This window comes from Tenrec ecaudatus, chromosome 15 (genome assembly GCF_050624435.1).
Source record: "Tenrec ecaudatus isolate mTenEca1 chromosome 15, mTenEca1.hap1, whole genome shotgun sequence".
NCBI lineage: Eukaryota > Metazoa > Chordata > Mammalia > Afrosoricida > Tenrecidae > Tenrec > Tenrec ecaudatus.
This window is the reverse complement of record NC_134544.1, coordinates 86359962-86377209: the sequence shown is the minus strand read 5'-3', so window position 1 is coordinate 86377209 and position 17248 is coordinate 86359962. Positions and strand designations below refer to the sequence as shown.

Sequence of the window (17248 nt, the reverse complement as noted above, 5' to 3'; positions counted from 1 at the left end):
AGGGAACAAACATCAGAATTTCAGGTGATAGGATGCATGGGATGGTGGAAGTTACAGCAAAATATACATATATATTGAGGGTTCTGGGGGTTGCAGGGTTGGGCTGGGAGTGGATAGGGGGAGCTGATATGAAGGTATCACAGTTGATGATGGCAGCAATTGTACAATTATGTTTGATCCAATAGAACTATGGATTTAAATACATAAGCTACCACATAACTACACTTGAAGGAATATTTTAAGAGATTTCTTGTTAACTTCTGTAGCAAGGTTCCACCAGAAACAAAGGGAATATTTTCAACACTCCCCTTTTTTCCTTTCACCCCTTATACAATTTGCTTATAAGGTATTAATATCTATTCCATTCTCTTAAATAACTCTTAGGTAAGGTGGCAGTAACTTGTAACCCTTTGAATTCTCTATAACATGGACCAAACTTAAATACAGTGTCAAAGGATTTCCAGAGTCAGTTCTGATTATTAGTGGCAATTCTGTACTTCTTGATATTATTACATGTCTCAAATCTTCACCCCATATTTTCTGACATGCATTAAAAATGTCATAGCTATGGCCGACTGCAAATACAGGCACTAATGAAAACTGCGTTACTATGATTTTTAATGCATCTTTTTCATGGTCTTTCCCCCACGCTGTTATAACGCCATGTACTGCTGTTGGAACAGAATAGCCTGGAACAGGACCTTTTGTTCCATAGTATTTTTTATTTAAAGAAATTCCCACTACTCGATGTGCTCCTGTAAAGCAGTGGTTCACAACCTTCCTAATGCCACGACCTTTAATACAGTTCTTCATGATGTCGCTGACCCCAACCATAAAATTATTTTGTTGCTACATCATCACTGTAAGTTTGCTGCTGTTATGAATCATAATGTAAATCATAACGTGTTTTCTGATGGTCTTAAGTGACCCCTGTGAAAGGGTCGTTCGATTCCCCAAAGAGGTCATGATCCACAGGTTGAGAACCACGGCGAAGTTAACCAAATGAGCAGAGGCTCCAATGCCAGCAGTCGCTTGGGAAGATAATCCTTTGTAGCCAAAGTCATATAATTTCTATTCAAGACCATTTAAGTTGCAGATGTTTCTAACACACATTTAGCCAATAGTGTTTTCTATTCCCTTGACTTTGTGGCTACTGGGATTGGATCCCAAGACTACACAAGTATAGTCTCAATCCAGTATTGTAGATGTGTCTACTGATTTTGAGTGACCTTAGCACAATGTTGTATGGCAGCAATTGAATGATCTTCTAGCCCCTGCTTGAAAATCTGACCCCAGTTGAGATGAAATGTCCTCTGTCAGAGAGGTTTTTAACACGTACACATAAAGCAGGTGATTTATGTCCCATGAGCACTTGGCAGGCTCTCTATCTTGTTGCTTGGGAGACCAGCTCAGACTATTGCACACCCTGAGGGTAAAAGCCTTCCTTCATCTTGGTGTCCATCAAACATTAGTGGACACATACTATATTTGTCCTTTTGTGATCAACTAACTGCACGCAGCATAATGATTTCCAAGTCCCTTCACATCATGTGGTGTTTCATAATGCCATCCCTGTTTTTCAGAAATGCATGGTATTCTATTGTGTGTATGTATCAGAGTTTCTTTATACAGTCTCCTAATAATAGGTATTTGGAAAGTTTTCAGCTCACCCAACATGGCAGAGTCTCTTACAATAAAATTTCTTAGGATAACCTTTACTACTCTCAAAGCATTGACATGATTTGTGTTGTGATGTAAAGTCAATCATCATTGACATTTTTCTCACCAATGCAATTTTCAGTTTTCTTAGCAGGATTAATCCTTAGCCCCATGACAACCATGTGCCTACCCAGAAATGACACAAGATATAACCTGTACAACAATAAGTAAACAAACAAAAATAAAAGCAGTCCCACCATTCTCCATAAACTTCTGATCTGACCTCTACTTGGAATCTATCTTTGAGATCTTCAAGACCTTCCTTAAAATGCTCAATTCATCTAAAAACCACTATTTTATATCGAGCAGCCAAAGTTTCATGTCCCCTTGAGTTTCTTAAATACGCGATAATAGCCTTCGGTTCAAAATACTTTTCTTCCACACAGTACAAAAGACAGACCGTGCTTTTCATTCTTTCTTTCTTTTTTAAAGACTCTCTAAGGAAACTAAGACAACTGTATTGCTTAGAGAACTTGTTTGCAGCAATCCACTGATTGACCAAACATATGCATATACATTTTATTTGGAATAAACCCTTGCATACAGAATCTGCTTTGCTACCAAGCTCACTGGCTCCAACTGGATGCTAGGCTCTTCTACCCAATGGGAAAATAAATAAATCAGTAAGGGACCTTCATCCCTCTCCTGCCTCCCTAAATTTTGATTTTGGGGAACATGCATTGGGCACTGTCTCAAACAATTTAAGTAAATACATGTTTGTTGGTTTTCTTTTTGTTCTCTTGATTACCCATCTGAAAAAATTGGCAGCCTGTACCTTGGTTGACTATCTTCTGTGAGCCCAGCACAGCTGTCTCACTGGGTTATCTCACTGAGTGCCCCTCATACAGTAATACATGGTGTGTCCTCAGAACTCAGACCTTTCAGCTCCATGCAGGCTGTGCTTATGGATGTTTCCCTGGTCATGGTGACTCTGCTCTGGAACTTTGGTGGGTATCTTGTTCCACCATTACTAGTGTAGATCTCTCCCATCCACTCAAACCTGTGTCCAGGGGTCTGCCTCACCCAGTCAATAAGGTAACTGGTGAGTGAGTGTCCAGAATTTTTGCAGGAGATCTTCACTGAAGCACCCCGCTTCTTCACTTCAGCACCAGATTGGACCAGCTGGACCTCAGAGTCACTGCCTGTTGAGTGAAGACAGGTGGACAAAATCAATCTAGAGTAGCTACAATCACTTCCTCCTCCCTGAGACCGGTGACTTCTTTCCCGGTAGCTGCCACCACCAGGAAGAGGATTCTCAAGATCCAGTCCATGGTGTGAGAGCTGTCTCCTCAGCGTTTCTGTCGGGGAGGGTATGCTAGTTAAACGATCCTTCAGGAAACACAACATACTCATATTTGATCTAGTAGATCTCTGATTGTTTGCATATTCATGTGGTGGAGTATTTAAAAGTAAGGCTTGTGATTAATAAATTACTTGTCATGAAGAATTCTATCTATCATGCAATCCCTAATATCCAATCAACAAAGCTGTATTTTTCAACTTTTGAAACTTTGTGACAACTTTCTAAAAACTTTGTATTTCAATCACTCATGGAAATTATAGTGCCTCCTGATTTTTCATGTGATTAATTATGACTAATTATGACTCCTGATATTTCATGTGATTAATTATTAATTAATTATGAGACTGCAGCAGTTCATTAAATTTTTTCATTTTTTCATCTTAAAGTTCAGTAAACTTTAAATTAGTCTTCCTTGGCAGCCTATGGATATTAACTTTTCACTGACTTTGAACGTTGTATTTCAGGATGAAATGATTTGGATAATGAATACAAGATCATTTTTTCTTCAATTTTTCACTCCAGAAACAGTAAACCATAGAATTATGGATCCCCAAAACATCAATCCATTTAAACATCCACTTAAAGTTTTGCATACCCAAGATATCAATATTCAGCATTCTAGTGATTTATGGAAATTCCAAGTGTATTGGAGGCATATTTCATAATTCCACAGTCTTATTTTATAGACATTAATTTCTTTAGCATCTTGTGTTATTTAGTTTTTACCTTGACTTGGAGGAATGTTAACAGAGCAAATCTGCTTTCCTCTCAAAAATCCATACCCATGTTGTTTTATGTCATTGATTGTAATCCCCATAATACAATAGCACTTCTCCCACTTACCCCCTGGCTTCCAATTTGTATTACTTTGTTTTTACTACTTCTCTGGCAGAGTATTTTGTACTTGGATAAATGCTGCCATTTTTTTTTTCAAATGGTCAATCATCCTGAGTGTGTGTTCCCTAGTGGTTTGTTTATTTCTCACCATGCTATCTACGGTTCAGTGAAACATTGAGCAACTGGAATGAGATATGTCCCAAGCCTGAAGGCTTACTGAGGTCTAATCGCTCACGGATTCCACTAGTCTCTCTCCAACCAGTAAGCCTTGTCTTTTTAAAATGGTGTTCTACATATTTCACCACTTTATCCAGGCCTCCTAAGGTAAGGGTAGGGAAATATTTTTGTTGTATCTTTTGAAGGGCCATTTTTATATTTATGACCTTATATGTGGGAGATACAAAATTATTATCTTAAAAGTTAGCATGCTATAATTGGCCTGCAAACATTTTATTAGCCTGCAAACATTTAGTTAACCCATCCCTAATGTGAAGTGTGAACCTTTACCCCTTTTATTTATTTATTTGTTTGTTTGTTTGTTTGTTTATTTCTCATGACCCCTTTTAGGTAGGTCGATAATGGTAGCCAGATAGCATCTTCTTCTTCTGGCCTCAGGATTTTGTAGGCTGATTTATGGGTGGTGCATTATTTCATTGGATTCAGTGTATCCACGCTATTCCACTGGATTTAGTCTGTGGTCATCTCGACTCTAATTTGTTTGGGGGAAGAGACAGGTGAATGGCTGCACCTTAAAAGACTCCTCACAAGTTCTGAAGACTTCTATCACTGCTCAATAATGCAGAATTTACCACATTGTCTCTGTGGAATTCTTTGTGCCAACTCACCTTGATGTCCCAGAGTGGGTCATTCCTTCTGGTATTTCTCTAAGTCTACGGAATGCCCATAATGTTGTCATTTGTACTATAGCTTCTCACTTTAGTGCTATAGCATCAGCAATGAAAGTCCTGAAACCCTTTCTCCATCCATGTCACTAAGGGTAACCTTACCTTGATGAAGCAGCACTTTCCATGTTATATTTTGAAAATATTCTGAACTGGTGGCTCAACTTCCAGCAGCATACTGGATAATGTTCTATTGCTACCCGTAAAGTTTCCATTAGCTAATTTTTGAAGAGAAATCATCAAGAGTTCTTCCTAGACTGTCTTACTAAAGGAAAGCCATTAAATTTCTCCAACAGTGAACAATATTATAGCTTCCAGAACCAAAGCAGTATTCAAGTCACCAGAAAATGAAGAAACAAAGGGGTGTTTTCATAACAGTACTAGAACTGACTGATGGGTGGGAGATACAGATAAAAAGAATGTACTTATGTTAATTTTGTCCTAATACATTTAATTTTTTAAAGGGTATTAAATAAATGTTTACTAGTAAATTTATAGTTCAAATTAAATGCAATGCTGCAAGGTAAAAAACTACCAGAAGTTTACGTAAGAAGAAATAAGATACAAAAGTTTGTGTATGTAGTGTTGATTAAACAAACATTACCCATAAGTGAAATGGCACTGAATTATACTTATTAATGAAAACCATCTAATCTGGAGGAGAACAACAGGAATGATGATTCCAGGGGAGGGACATAGGGAGACAGGGGATAAAAAATGGGTGTTATCAAAGCCAGGGACAAAGGAACAAGAAGTTATCTGAAATCTATGGCAATGAGGATGTAGGGCTTGATCAAGAGCAATGTAACCAAGAGGAATTATTGAAACCCAAATGAAGGCTGAGCATGATAGTGGGACAAGAGGAAAGTAAAAGGAAATAGAAGAAAGGGCTAGGAGGCAAAGGTCATTTCTAGAGGTCTAAATACCGGCATGTACATATGTAAATATATTTATGATGATGGGGAAATAGATCTATGTATGTATATTTATAGGTTTAGTATTAAGGTAGCAGATGGACATTGGAGCTCTACTCAAGTACTCCCTCAATGCAAGAACACTGTGTTCTATTAAATTGGCATTTCATGATGCTCACCTTCCCAACATGATTTCTGAAGACAAACTGGGTGTATAAGCAAATGTTGAGAAGAGAGCAGATATTGCCTGGCTATCAAGAGATATAGCATCTGGGATCTTAAAGGCCTGAAGATAAGCAAGTGACCATCTAGATGAGAAGCAACAAAGTCCACATGGAAGAAGCACACCAGTCTGTGTGATCACAAGGTGTCAAAGGGATCAGGTATCAGGCATCAAAGAACAAATATCATATCATTGTGACTGTCGGGGAGTGCAAAGTGAAGACCCAAAGTCCATCTGAAGGCAACTGGACAGCCCCTTACAGAAGGGTCGCTGGGAGCAGACAAGCCAGTCAGGGTGGAGTATAGCACCGATGAAACATACAACTTTCCTCTCCTACCCCCCATTATCATGACCCCAAATCTACCTTACAAATCTGGCTTGACCATAGCATGTACACGGGTACAGGTAAGAGCTGGAAACACAGAGAATCCAGGACAGATAAATCCCACAGGATCAATATTGAGAGTAGCTTTACCAAGAGGGGAAGGTGAAGGTGCGGGGAAATGGGGTACCGATCACAATGGTCTACCTATAACCCCTCCTAGGGGGCCGACAAGAGAAAAGTGAGTAAAGGGATACATCAGTCAGAGTAAGACATGACAAAGTAATAATAATTTTTAAATTATTAAGGGTTCATGATGGAGTGGGGTGGGGGAATGAGAGGAGGAAAATGAGAAGCTGCTACCCAGGGCTCAGGTAGAAAGAAAATATTTTGAAAATGATGGCAACAAATATAAAAATGTGCTTGAGACAATAGATGGATGTATGGATTGTGATAAGAGTTGTACAAGCCCCCCAATAAAATGATTTTTAAGAAAAGAAAAACACCTAATCTAACATACCAGTCCAAAATTAATGCTAAAAAAACAAATAGTGCCTTCACAACACATTTGGAATATAAATACTCTATATCCTTGGAGCTCAAGGAATTTTAAACCATGCATTGCACTCATGAGTGTCTATGTGCCTGTGTTTCCATTCATTGTCAACAGTTTTTACGTGACAGGTAGGATGAGAATGATCATGATAATCTGCTTGTCAAAAAAAATGGGTCATTTAGGAAAATAATGAAGGGTCAGAGTCATGTATATATTTCTACTGCAAGCAGAGTTTACTAGTTTACTAGTTCCTCCTTTCAAGTTAGCAGTGATGATTAGAAAATGTAGGGAAGAAATGAAAAGTGAAATCTGTCCCTGGAGATGCTGAGAGCCAGTTAGAGAACATGCAGACTCCAACAGGAAATCCTCCTGATTGCTCTTCTGTGCCTTTCTAGGGCGGGGACCTGTGATGTTTTGGGTCTTTAGTGCCTCCTGCTGCTCTTTGCCTCCCTTTCAGGGGAGGTTTGTGTCTGGGCTCACATTGAGTCCCCACAGTGTGTACCTTGCACATAACACAGGACTGTGTCATGTACAGTCAGGGAACTCAGCTAAAGGGAGAACTGGTTCTTGTAATTGTCTTTGGTGATTAGAGAGTGGACTTCAGAAGGATGAGTGATACTATGTATCACCACCATAGCATATGTGGCCCCACCACTGCAGACCCTTCCCCAGGGGCCAGCTCCAGCAGTAGCTACTGGTGATGGAGTAACCAGAGACCATACAGGTGAGGGAGAACAATAGACTGTGCTTGACCAGACCTGGAAAAGACTCCTGAAGCAGCACCTGGGACAGTACACCTAGAAATAAAGAGAGAAGTTCCTGTCAGTCACATGCACTCACCACAGGCCCCATAAACCAGCTTTGCTATCTGAGACCCTCACCTTGGGGAACTGTCACCAGGCACAGAAGAACACAGAGCAACAGCGTCTTTGACCACAACTCTGCTTTTCCAGAGGAGCTACAGCACTGCCTGAAGATGTGCTGGCTTTCCCAGACCAAGGGTAGAATGTTACCTCCACATTTAGGGCTTGTCATGGACACTGAAGTGGCCTTTCCCCAGGTGAAATGGGTGCTTCTGAAGCCTGAACATTCCTGCTCAGTCTCTCGAGTTATGCATGGCCACTGAATAACTGCTCAGAGATCTCACCTTGAATTAATTAACCAAGCTTACAGATTCATCCATTTTGGAAAATTATCCATACTTTTGACAGTGCAAGCAGTGGCACTATCTTTGAACGTGCTATTTTAAAGTTTATTTCCCATTCAGATTTCCACTTCGTTTTTATCCCTCATATCAATGTCTGCAAAAAGTTCCAGACCGAGGGTTGACCTCATCCATTTTCCTCCTTACTTCTAACCACTGTATAATCTCTAATGTATTCTAATTTTTTAAAGGTTGAAATACAATTAAAGAGTGGAACTCACATGGCTTCTCTTGAGCAGATTCTGCTGAGGGGAATAAGTAATGATTTGGTAAAAAACAAAAACAAAAACCCAGAGGTTTAGTCAATATCCCGAGATTCAAGCACAGGACAGTTTCCCAGTTGTCAGTTGGAGATCACGGAATTGAGTATTTTCTCTCATGTAGGCTGGAATGTAATCACTTGATCCCAGTCACTGCAGCAGACTGCCTGCCATCTCATGGCATCTGGTGTTGGTGGGTGTCTGAACAATTTAAGATTCTGACTACGTGCATCTCTGCTCATTAGTCCAGGTCACTTTCTTTCTTTTCTTTTTTTCAGTCCAGGTCACTTTCATCTCTGTGTGTATAAGAAGTAGATTTATATACAAGAGCAATTGAACATTGAGAAAATGGCCCAGCCAAGATCAAGTCCATAAGTCTGATATTAGCCTATATGTCCAACAGCAATCTATAAAGTCCTCTTCATACTCACGAAACACATGCAATGATGCCGAATTTAGAAGATCACAGGCCAGTGGGTAGCAAGTCTTTGCATCCAGTGTCATTGGAAACAGCTCTGGCAGGGGTCTCGGAATGGCTTCCCCAGCACCCAGGGCTGCACGGGATGGGTCAATTTGTCCTCTCAGCTGCGGTGTCTCCCAAGCTGTGAAGTAGTGAGAAAGAGTCTTTCCTGCGTCCAAGGATGAAATACTGGATTTCCCAGAATTCTCATGAGAAGGCCATGCCCACACAGAAGCCGCATTGGCTATTATCTGATTGAAAGGCTAGACTCCACCCCTACATTCTTAATCATCAAATTGACAAATGATTATATAACTCCCACAGTAACCCTTTGTAAATGACGTTTTTATCACGTGTACTACAAAGTACCCGTATATGCTGGCAGTTTCCTTCCACATTGAAGAAGCGTTGCTTGGGCTCTATATTCCATATGTTGTTTTTGTTTTTTCCCACTGCTCCAAATCATGGTCAGTAATTTAATCAATATACCCACAGAACTTTCCAATTTTTGGAACTTGGAAATTGTAGAAAAATAGGGGCCCAATGAAAGGGCTATCAAAATTATCCAGTTTTCTACTGTTGTAGAGAAATCAGGCATAGTTCTTTGCAGCTTAAAATGACAACTACTTGGTTATTTCATGACTTTGGGATGAAAACATTGGCATCAAAGAGAAGGTCTAATGCTGGCCAATGCAGTGCCTCCTTGCCAATCTTTATTGCTGGGTAAGACATCAGCTTCTGAGACTGTACTCATATATACTCCCACATATACTCTCTCATGCTGCCTAAGGCTGCAAGATGGGAGTTATGCCAGGGTTAAAGCAAAGATCTCGCTTCAGCACATGGGGCCTATATTTTATCCTGAGTGTGCAACTATATGGGGAATATTTCATTTAAATGATTTTGTTTTTATATTTAAATAGAAGACCCTCTTGAGCTTCAGTGATTAAATAGTTTACTAAAGTGGCTGGGCTCTATACTCCGTGAATGTCATCCAGGAATAGAAGATGATGAGCTGTTGAGGAGTGCCACATTCTGAATGATTTTCAAAGAAAGACACTACATAATTAGCTAAAATCCGAATTACAAAATTGATGAAATGGGGAGATCTGATCTGATGTCTTCAAAGTTAGCAAGCAAGCATGTGGAATGTCGTGGTCCATCAACTATCATTAAGAATTGCAAGTTAAATGGTCAATAAATTAGTAACGCAAGTTTACTATTGTGCTTCTGCTTCAAAAGACAGACTGATACCATGAAAGACTGGTGAGGATGTAGAGTGCCAGAAACTACCAAATGTTACCGTCACATTAGAACAATCTGGCAGCTTTTTCACAACAGCGAATATAATTTTATAATATAATCAAGCTGCCATTCTCCTCAAATCATTTAAAAATAAAGCTACATAAACTATGCACAGTAATTATAAAGTGCTTTTATCCATAAGTTGAAATATACCAAACTCAACTCAGTGACATTGCATAGATGCCAAGTGAAAGTGACCCTATAGGACAGGGAAGAACTGTCCTTGAGTGTTTCAGATACTGTAACTCTCTAAAGGACTAGAAATCCTCATCTGTCTTCATGGAATAGCTGGTGGTTTTGTACTGCTGAACTTGCAGCTAGCAGCCCAATGCATAACCACTACTCAACCAGGGAATCTATGAAAAGAGGGAAGAAGGAAAATCAACCGCTAAACTAGCATCCCAAAATGCTGATATCTGTAAGACTGAGTTCAGGCCTGCTTCAACTCCTCAACCATTCCTCCCAATGCACTCTTTGCCAAGACTCTTGAGAATTGGTGCTCAATAGGTGATGTATGTAAGTTAACAGCAGTTAAATTCTTCTACTTGTTATTGCCAGGTTGGAAATATGACATTTTTATTTCAAATATAAGATAAAACTTTACAACAGAGTTAATATAATTGTATACATTACAAAATAATTAGGGCATTTCAAGATGGAAAGCAAAACTCTATTAAAAATGTTCCTACTGAAATGAATAGAACAACTCTGAGGGTGGTACAGGGCAGCATACTAACATAAGTAACTTTCAGGTGATCAACGACTGTAAATCTAAAAGCAAAATAAAGTGCACACAGCAATGTTTTCTGTTTTATAAAGGTCATTACCATGGGTATGTGTCCCCAAGTTATGAAATCATTATACATCATTGAAAAATTGCAGAGTGTCATTGTAAAAGACATAACTGGAAATGCCTAATATGAAATGAAAATGTTCTCAATACATCAAAAATCTGGACAACTATGAACAATAAAATATATAACTTAGAATTGTATAAAAATATAAAGGATAGAGGAGGGGTGAGTGGGGAGGAAAGGGGTTGGGATAAAAAGGAAAATCGGCTTCCAGGAACCGAAGCAGAAGGCAAATTTTGAGAATGAAGGCAACGAATGTATAAGTGTGTTTTACACAATTGATGTATGTATGGATTGCGATGAGTTATATGAGCCCCAATAAAATAATTTTTTTAAATGTAAAGGATACAATTAATATCCCTGAATTGATACCACTATAATAAATGATTTAATGAACAAAGTTAATGAGGAAAATGAAACAAACATCTCCTACATAAGCATTTTAAGTGTTCTATGTATTTACCCACTTAAAATAGTAAAAAATGAAGTTCTTCAGGATTTTACTGCAATTGGGTCCTAAATTAAACGAAATCAAATTAGACTAGACTAAACTAAATCAACTCAAACCGAACTTAATGACATATTGCGTTTGGTGAATCTGCTGCAAAATATATCTTTAAAATTTTAATAATAAAAATATTACCTTGAGGAATATGGTGTACCTGACCCAAGCCATGGTATTTTAAATGATATCATAAACGTGACCCCTCATTCTCAACAATATGGTTTTTTATTTGTTTGGGGTTTTCTATTGCCTGTCAACTGATCCTGTGGACACCTCATGATAGCACAGATGGTGTTCTTCCATGTGGGTTAGTTGCTTCTCTGCTAGAGTGCTGCTTGTTTAACTTCAAGTCATTAGGACCCCAGATGCTATATCTTCTGATAGCCTGGCACTATCCGATTTCTTCACCACCCTTGCTTATGTGCCCATTTTGTGTTCAGCAATTGTTCTGGGAGTGTGAGCATCACAGAATGCCAGGTTGGTCAGAGCAGAGACACAAAATCCATCTGTAGACAATAGGACATCTATTCAGAAGGGTCACAAGGAAAGGGATGAGTCAACCACAGCTCAAAATAGCACCAATGAAACACACAATATCCCTCTGGTTCCTTGATGCTTCCTCTTTCCCCACTATCATCACTCCAGTCCTTCCTTTCACTGCGGGCTAGACCAGAGCATGTGCACAGGTACATATAAGAGATGAGAGCCCATGAACACGGAATCCAAGAAAAGGAATGGGAGTAGCGATATCAGGAGGGTGGTGGGAGGGTGGGAAGAGGAGGGGAAGAAGAGGGAACTGATTACAATGATTGACACATAAACCACACACACACCCTCTAGGACAAACAACAGAAACTGTGGGAAGTGAGACATGGTCGGTGTAAGATAAGAAAATAATAATACATAATTTATCAAAGAGTCACGCGGGTGTTGGGGGAGGGAGAGAAAAAAGAGGAAGTGATATTAAGGTCTCCATAAAAAGTAAATGTTTAGTAAATAATGATGGCAATGTATGTACAAATATGCTTGATACAATTGATGTATGGATTGTTATAAGAGCTGTAAGAACAACCCAAGTCGATCTATGTTGACCGTCTCCCCAGAAGGCAATACAGAGGACAACACTGAAGATATAGCCCGGGGAGAGAGGTGGCTCTGTCCAGACCACACAGGACCGAACTAAGGGGGAGAGAGAAAGAACTTCATCATGACACATCAAGCCCCAGGGACGACATCATGCTCGGAGCATAGAGAGCACCGTAGGGCCTGCCCCACCACAAGACAAGACATTTTATCACTGACCCACAACAGTACAGGGGACAGCACTGGAGACATTGTGCAGGAAAGTGTACCTGATATGCCCCATGCACAGTGGGGTGAGAGGCAAAGGGAGTGTACCTGGACAGTAAGGGGAACAAAGTAACCAAGTCATCAAAGAATCCTGAAAATAGACTTCTGGCCTGGGGTACAGGGCTTGTCACCTTTTCAGACTTGATCGCAAAAAATACATTAGGGTCAGCAGACAGACCTGGAACTATCTATTATTTTTTGTTGTTGCTTTGTTTTTGTTTTATTATGTTTTGGTTTTTCTTCCACCCTCTGTCTGTCTATATAAGATAGGCAGGATGAGCAATCCCAAAGAGAAACTACAGGACCGGCAGTTCAGGGGGGACATGGAAGAAGATGGGGCGGGGAGAGAGGGTGGGGAGCCAACAAACTCATAGACAAAGGGAAAAACAAGAGATCTAAAATTGGTGGTGAGGAGGGTGTATAATCCCGAGTAGGGTTTTATGAAGAGCAATGTATCCAAGAGGAAATACTGAGAGCCAAATGGAAGGTGAGTATGATAGTGGGATAGAAGGAAGGTGAAAGGAAATCGAGGGAAGAAATAGGAGTCAAAAGCTATTTATAGAGGTATAGCTATGGGTCTATAGATATGTAAATATATTAATTTATAATGAAAGGGATAGAAGCCAATGAACATATATTTATATGAAAAGGTGTAAGATAGCAGATGGAATTTGGGCCTCGCTCACGGCCTCCCTTAACCCAAGAACACTTTGTTCTGATTACCTGGCTCTCTTTGATACTCACCTTCCCGACACAATTGCTGAAGACAAAATGGGTGCATAAGCAAATGTGGTGAAGAGAGCGGATGGTACCCAGCTATCAAAACATATAACGTCTGTAGTCTTAAAGGCTTCAAGTCAAACAAGCAGTCATCTAGCAGGGAAGCAAATGAGCCCACATGGAAGAAACACACCAGCCTGTGTGATCATGAGTTGTTGATGGGATCAGCCATCAGGTCTCAAAAGATCCAAAACAAACAATTATATTGATTTGAGAGAGGGGGGTTGGAGTGGAACCCAAATCCCATCTGTAGATAATTGGATACCACCCACACCCTCAGAAGTAGTATAAGGAAGGGATGATTCAACCCAGGTGCAGTATAGCACCGACAAATCACACATCATTCATCTAGTTCTTGAATACTCGCTCCCTACCCGCAAGGCCGTAACCCAGTTCTACCTTACAAATCTGGATAGACCAGAGAATACATATTGGTACAGCTAAGAGCGCTCAACACATGGACTTCAGGAAAGATAAACCCCTCAGGAACAATAATGAGAGTAGTGATGTAATGAGGCTAGGTGGATGATCAGGTAGGGGGAAGGGTAAAAAACGGGGGACCTATCATATGGCTGGATATATAGCCGCCCCACCTCCAAAGGGGATGATAACAGAAATGTGGGTGAAGGGAGACAACGGACAGTGTAAGATACAAATTAACAATAACAAAATATAATTGAGCATACTCTGGTTTCTCTTCAGATCGTATAAATCTTTTGCCTTTTACTAAAGATTTCCATGGGGAGGAACAATTCTGAGTCATAAACTAATTTTTTGAGGCCATGCACTTGCAAGGCTTACTAAAAAAATTGTATGTATATATATATATACATATACATATATATATATACTTGATCAAAGGATATATATATATAATTGATCAAAGGAGATATATATATTTGATCAAAGAGGGAGAGAGGGGGAAAAAGAGGGTTTTATAAGAAGAGCTTTAGTAGAAAAATGTTTTGGAAACCATGGCAACATATGCACAAATATGCTTGATACAATTGATGTATGGAATGTTAGAAGAGCTGTAAGAACTCTTCTGACATTCCATACATCAACTGTTCTTACAGTTAGAAGGGCTGTAAGAACAATAAAATAATTTATAAAAAATAAATAAATAAGGAAACTTCGCCAGAAGTGCCTTGACAGCTTAGTTATGTAGACTTGGAAGTTAGGAGAATAATTTTTAGAATCAGAATGCATTAGTTTTCAATCTCATACACGCTATTTATAAGTTATGTAAGCACATGCAAGATACTTAACTGCTCTGAAATTCATTTCATTAATGTATACAATGAGGATTAAAAGTTTGTAACATTTTTGGCAGTATTCAACAAAATTATGTATTGCAAATACAATAACAAAAATTATTTTTTAATTGTAAAAAATGATTTTATCAGGAGAGCAAAATGAGAGCCCATAGATTGGGGGAAAACATCTGTCATTGAATAAATTGCTGAATTTTATCAGTGCAATTGCCTTATACCCTAGAGGAAGATTGACAATGATTTTCTCTTTTGTTTCTTTGCTTTTTTGTTTCTTTCTGCTCTTTGTGTGTTTTTGTTGTTATTGTTTGTTTGGGGTTTTGGTTTTATCATAACATGACCGCAAAAGTAAATCAGAATTATTAAACCCATGGGCTAGCTGACAGACATCCTCAAACTACGGCCCGTGGGCCACATGCAGCCCGCCCAGGACATTTATCCAGCCCACCGGGTGTTTTTGCCCCATTTGTTTTACTTCAAAATAAGATATGTGCAGTGTGCATAGGAATTTGTTCATAGTTGTTTTTGTTTTTTTAAACTATAGTCCAGCTCTCCAACGGGTCTGAGGGACCTTGAACTGGCCCTCTGTTTAAAACGTTTGAGGACCCCTGGGCTAGCATATGGATTTTGGGCTCCTACTTAGTTCTTGCCCCAATCCAAGAATAGTTAGTTCTTAAAACATGGCCCTGCTCGATTCTCGCTTACATGAAGAAATCACTGAATACTTCATGAAGACCACCCCCCAGGCTTTCTTGGGTCACCCCCGGACTCCACTAGCTTCACCTCACATTGGACACCTGCAAACACAGAGGCACCGTGATTAGATGGCACACATACAAACAAATGCACTCACAATTATACACACAGCAGCAGGGTGTACAACAATTACCATGTAAAATGGCCAGAATGAATGCCACGTTTGGTGTAAAATTCATTATGAGTCTTGTGGACTAGCTTCTGGGCAGAAATGGTAACACCAGAGACCCCAGAGACTGGGACTGTCCTCTGAGATCTCCCACATCAGGGGCTCTGACTGGTTTATCAGTGGCAGAGAGCTGCATTTTCATGTCCTCTGATATTTAGAAGCAGATGAGTAGAGAATATGGGCAAGAGTTCTCCCTCAGACTCAGAGAAGCACAAGCACTCTCAAGGGAAAACAGAGCTCTGAGACATGTACTTTATTGTTATATATGAGTTTGTAAGTAGTTTTCACTCTATAAGCTTTACATTACACACACCAACCTTTGTGGTGTGAGAGCTCACAATGAATCCTCTCTCGTCCCTCTTTTTTTTTTTTTTTTAATTTTTATGACCCCAGTTCTACCTAACAAATCTAGCTAAACTGGAGAACACACATTGGTACAGATAAGAGCTCTTGACACAGGGAATTCAGGACAGATAAACCCCTTAGGAACAGTAATGGGAGTAGCAATATGAGGAGAGGGGAATGGTTGGGGAGGAGGGAGGGAGAGAAAGGAGGAACCCATCACAAGGTTGGCTGTATAGCTCTCCCCAACCCCCGAAGGAGATACATAACAGAAATGTTGGTGAAGGGAGACAAGAGACAGTGTAAGATATAAAATAATAAAAGCAATATATAATTGATCAAGAATTCAAGAGGATGGGATGGTGGGAGAGGGAGGGGAAAAAGAAGAGCTAATACCAAGAGTTCAAGAAGAAAATGTTTTGGAAATGATGATGGCAACATATGTACAAATATGCTTGATGCAATTGATATGTGGAATGTTATAAGAGCTGTAAGAGCCCCCCAGTCAAATTATCTTTTAAACAAATAAATAAAATATCTATCTAATGCTTATGATCAAACTCACCCACTCGGCTATGCAGTCAGTACTCTAAAAAATGTGTTCACAGGTTAAAGGAGTCTTAATGATCACAAACCAAAATCATAGTTCCCCTTTCTGACTCTAAATTACACTGCCACTAAATTACATGAAGTTACACTTCAGGGGCTAACGAACCCAGGATGGGCAGGAACACCACAGGCTGCGGAGAAGGGTGAATGGCAGGTTGGCAGGTCAGGTTTGTGACTAGACAGGAAAATGAGTCCAAAATGGGCAGGTCAGATGGCAGGCCATTGGCTTAAGTCCAAAGAAGCAAAGGTTGCCAAGTTAGATCCAGCAAAAAGCCTCTCGTCCCTCTTAAGATGTAGATACCCATGATGATGGTGACCGGCGCCATCGTTTGTTTCTTGCATAGGAACATTATTGGTTTTCTTGCCATCCAAGAAATCCCTCCATTTTTGTGATATATACAGCTGTGGGCATGAGGTTGTTCAGAAAGCATGTAGAATTGCATCCTCTTTCTTCTGTCATGATCATGAAAACTGGATATTTATCACTCGAGGTCATCTTCTCAAAGAGTCAGTTTTTGTTTAATTGACTTACTGATGGTGTTCATTCTATTTCATTTACTTGAGATCTTATATTAATTATTTCCTGGCACCCCTACCCCTTCCCCTG

The 17248-nt window shown here is 39.6% G+C and overlaps 1 non-coding gene and 1 pseudogene across 1 annotated transcript; one reads left to right on the top strand and one right to left on the bottom strand.

The window, feature by feature from the left end:
- Positions 1-339: 339 nt before the first annotated feature.
- Positions 340-17248, bottom strand: part of LOC142427571 (nicotinamide phosphoribosyltransferase-like) — a 54473-nt pseudogene continuing 37564 nt past the window's right edge.
- On the top strand, positions 14177-14292 carry LOC142428298 (U5 spliceosomal RNA). The gene has a single exon (XR_012780222.1). It is a non-coding gene; the product is annotated as a U5 spliceosomal RNA (small nuclear RNA).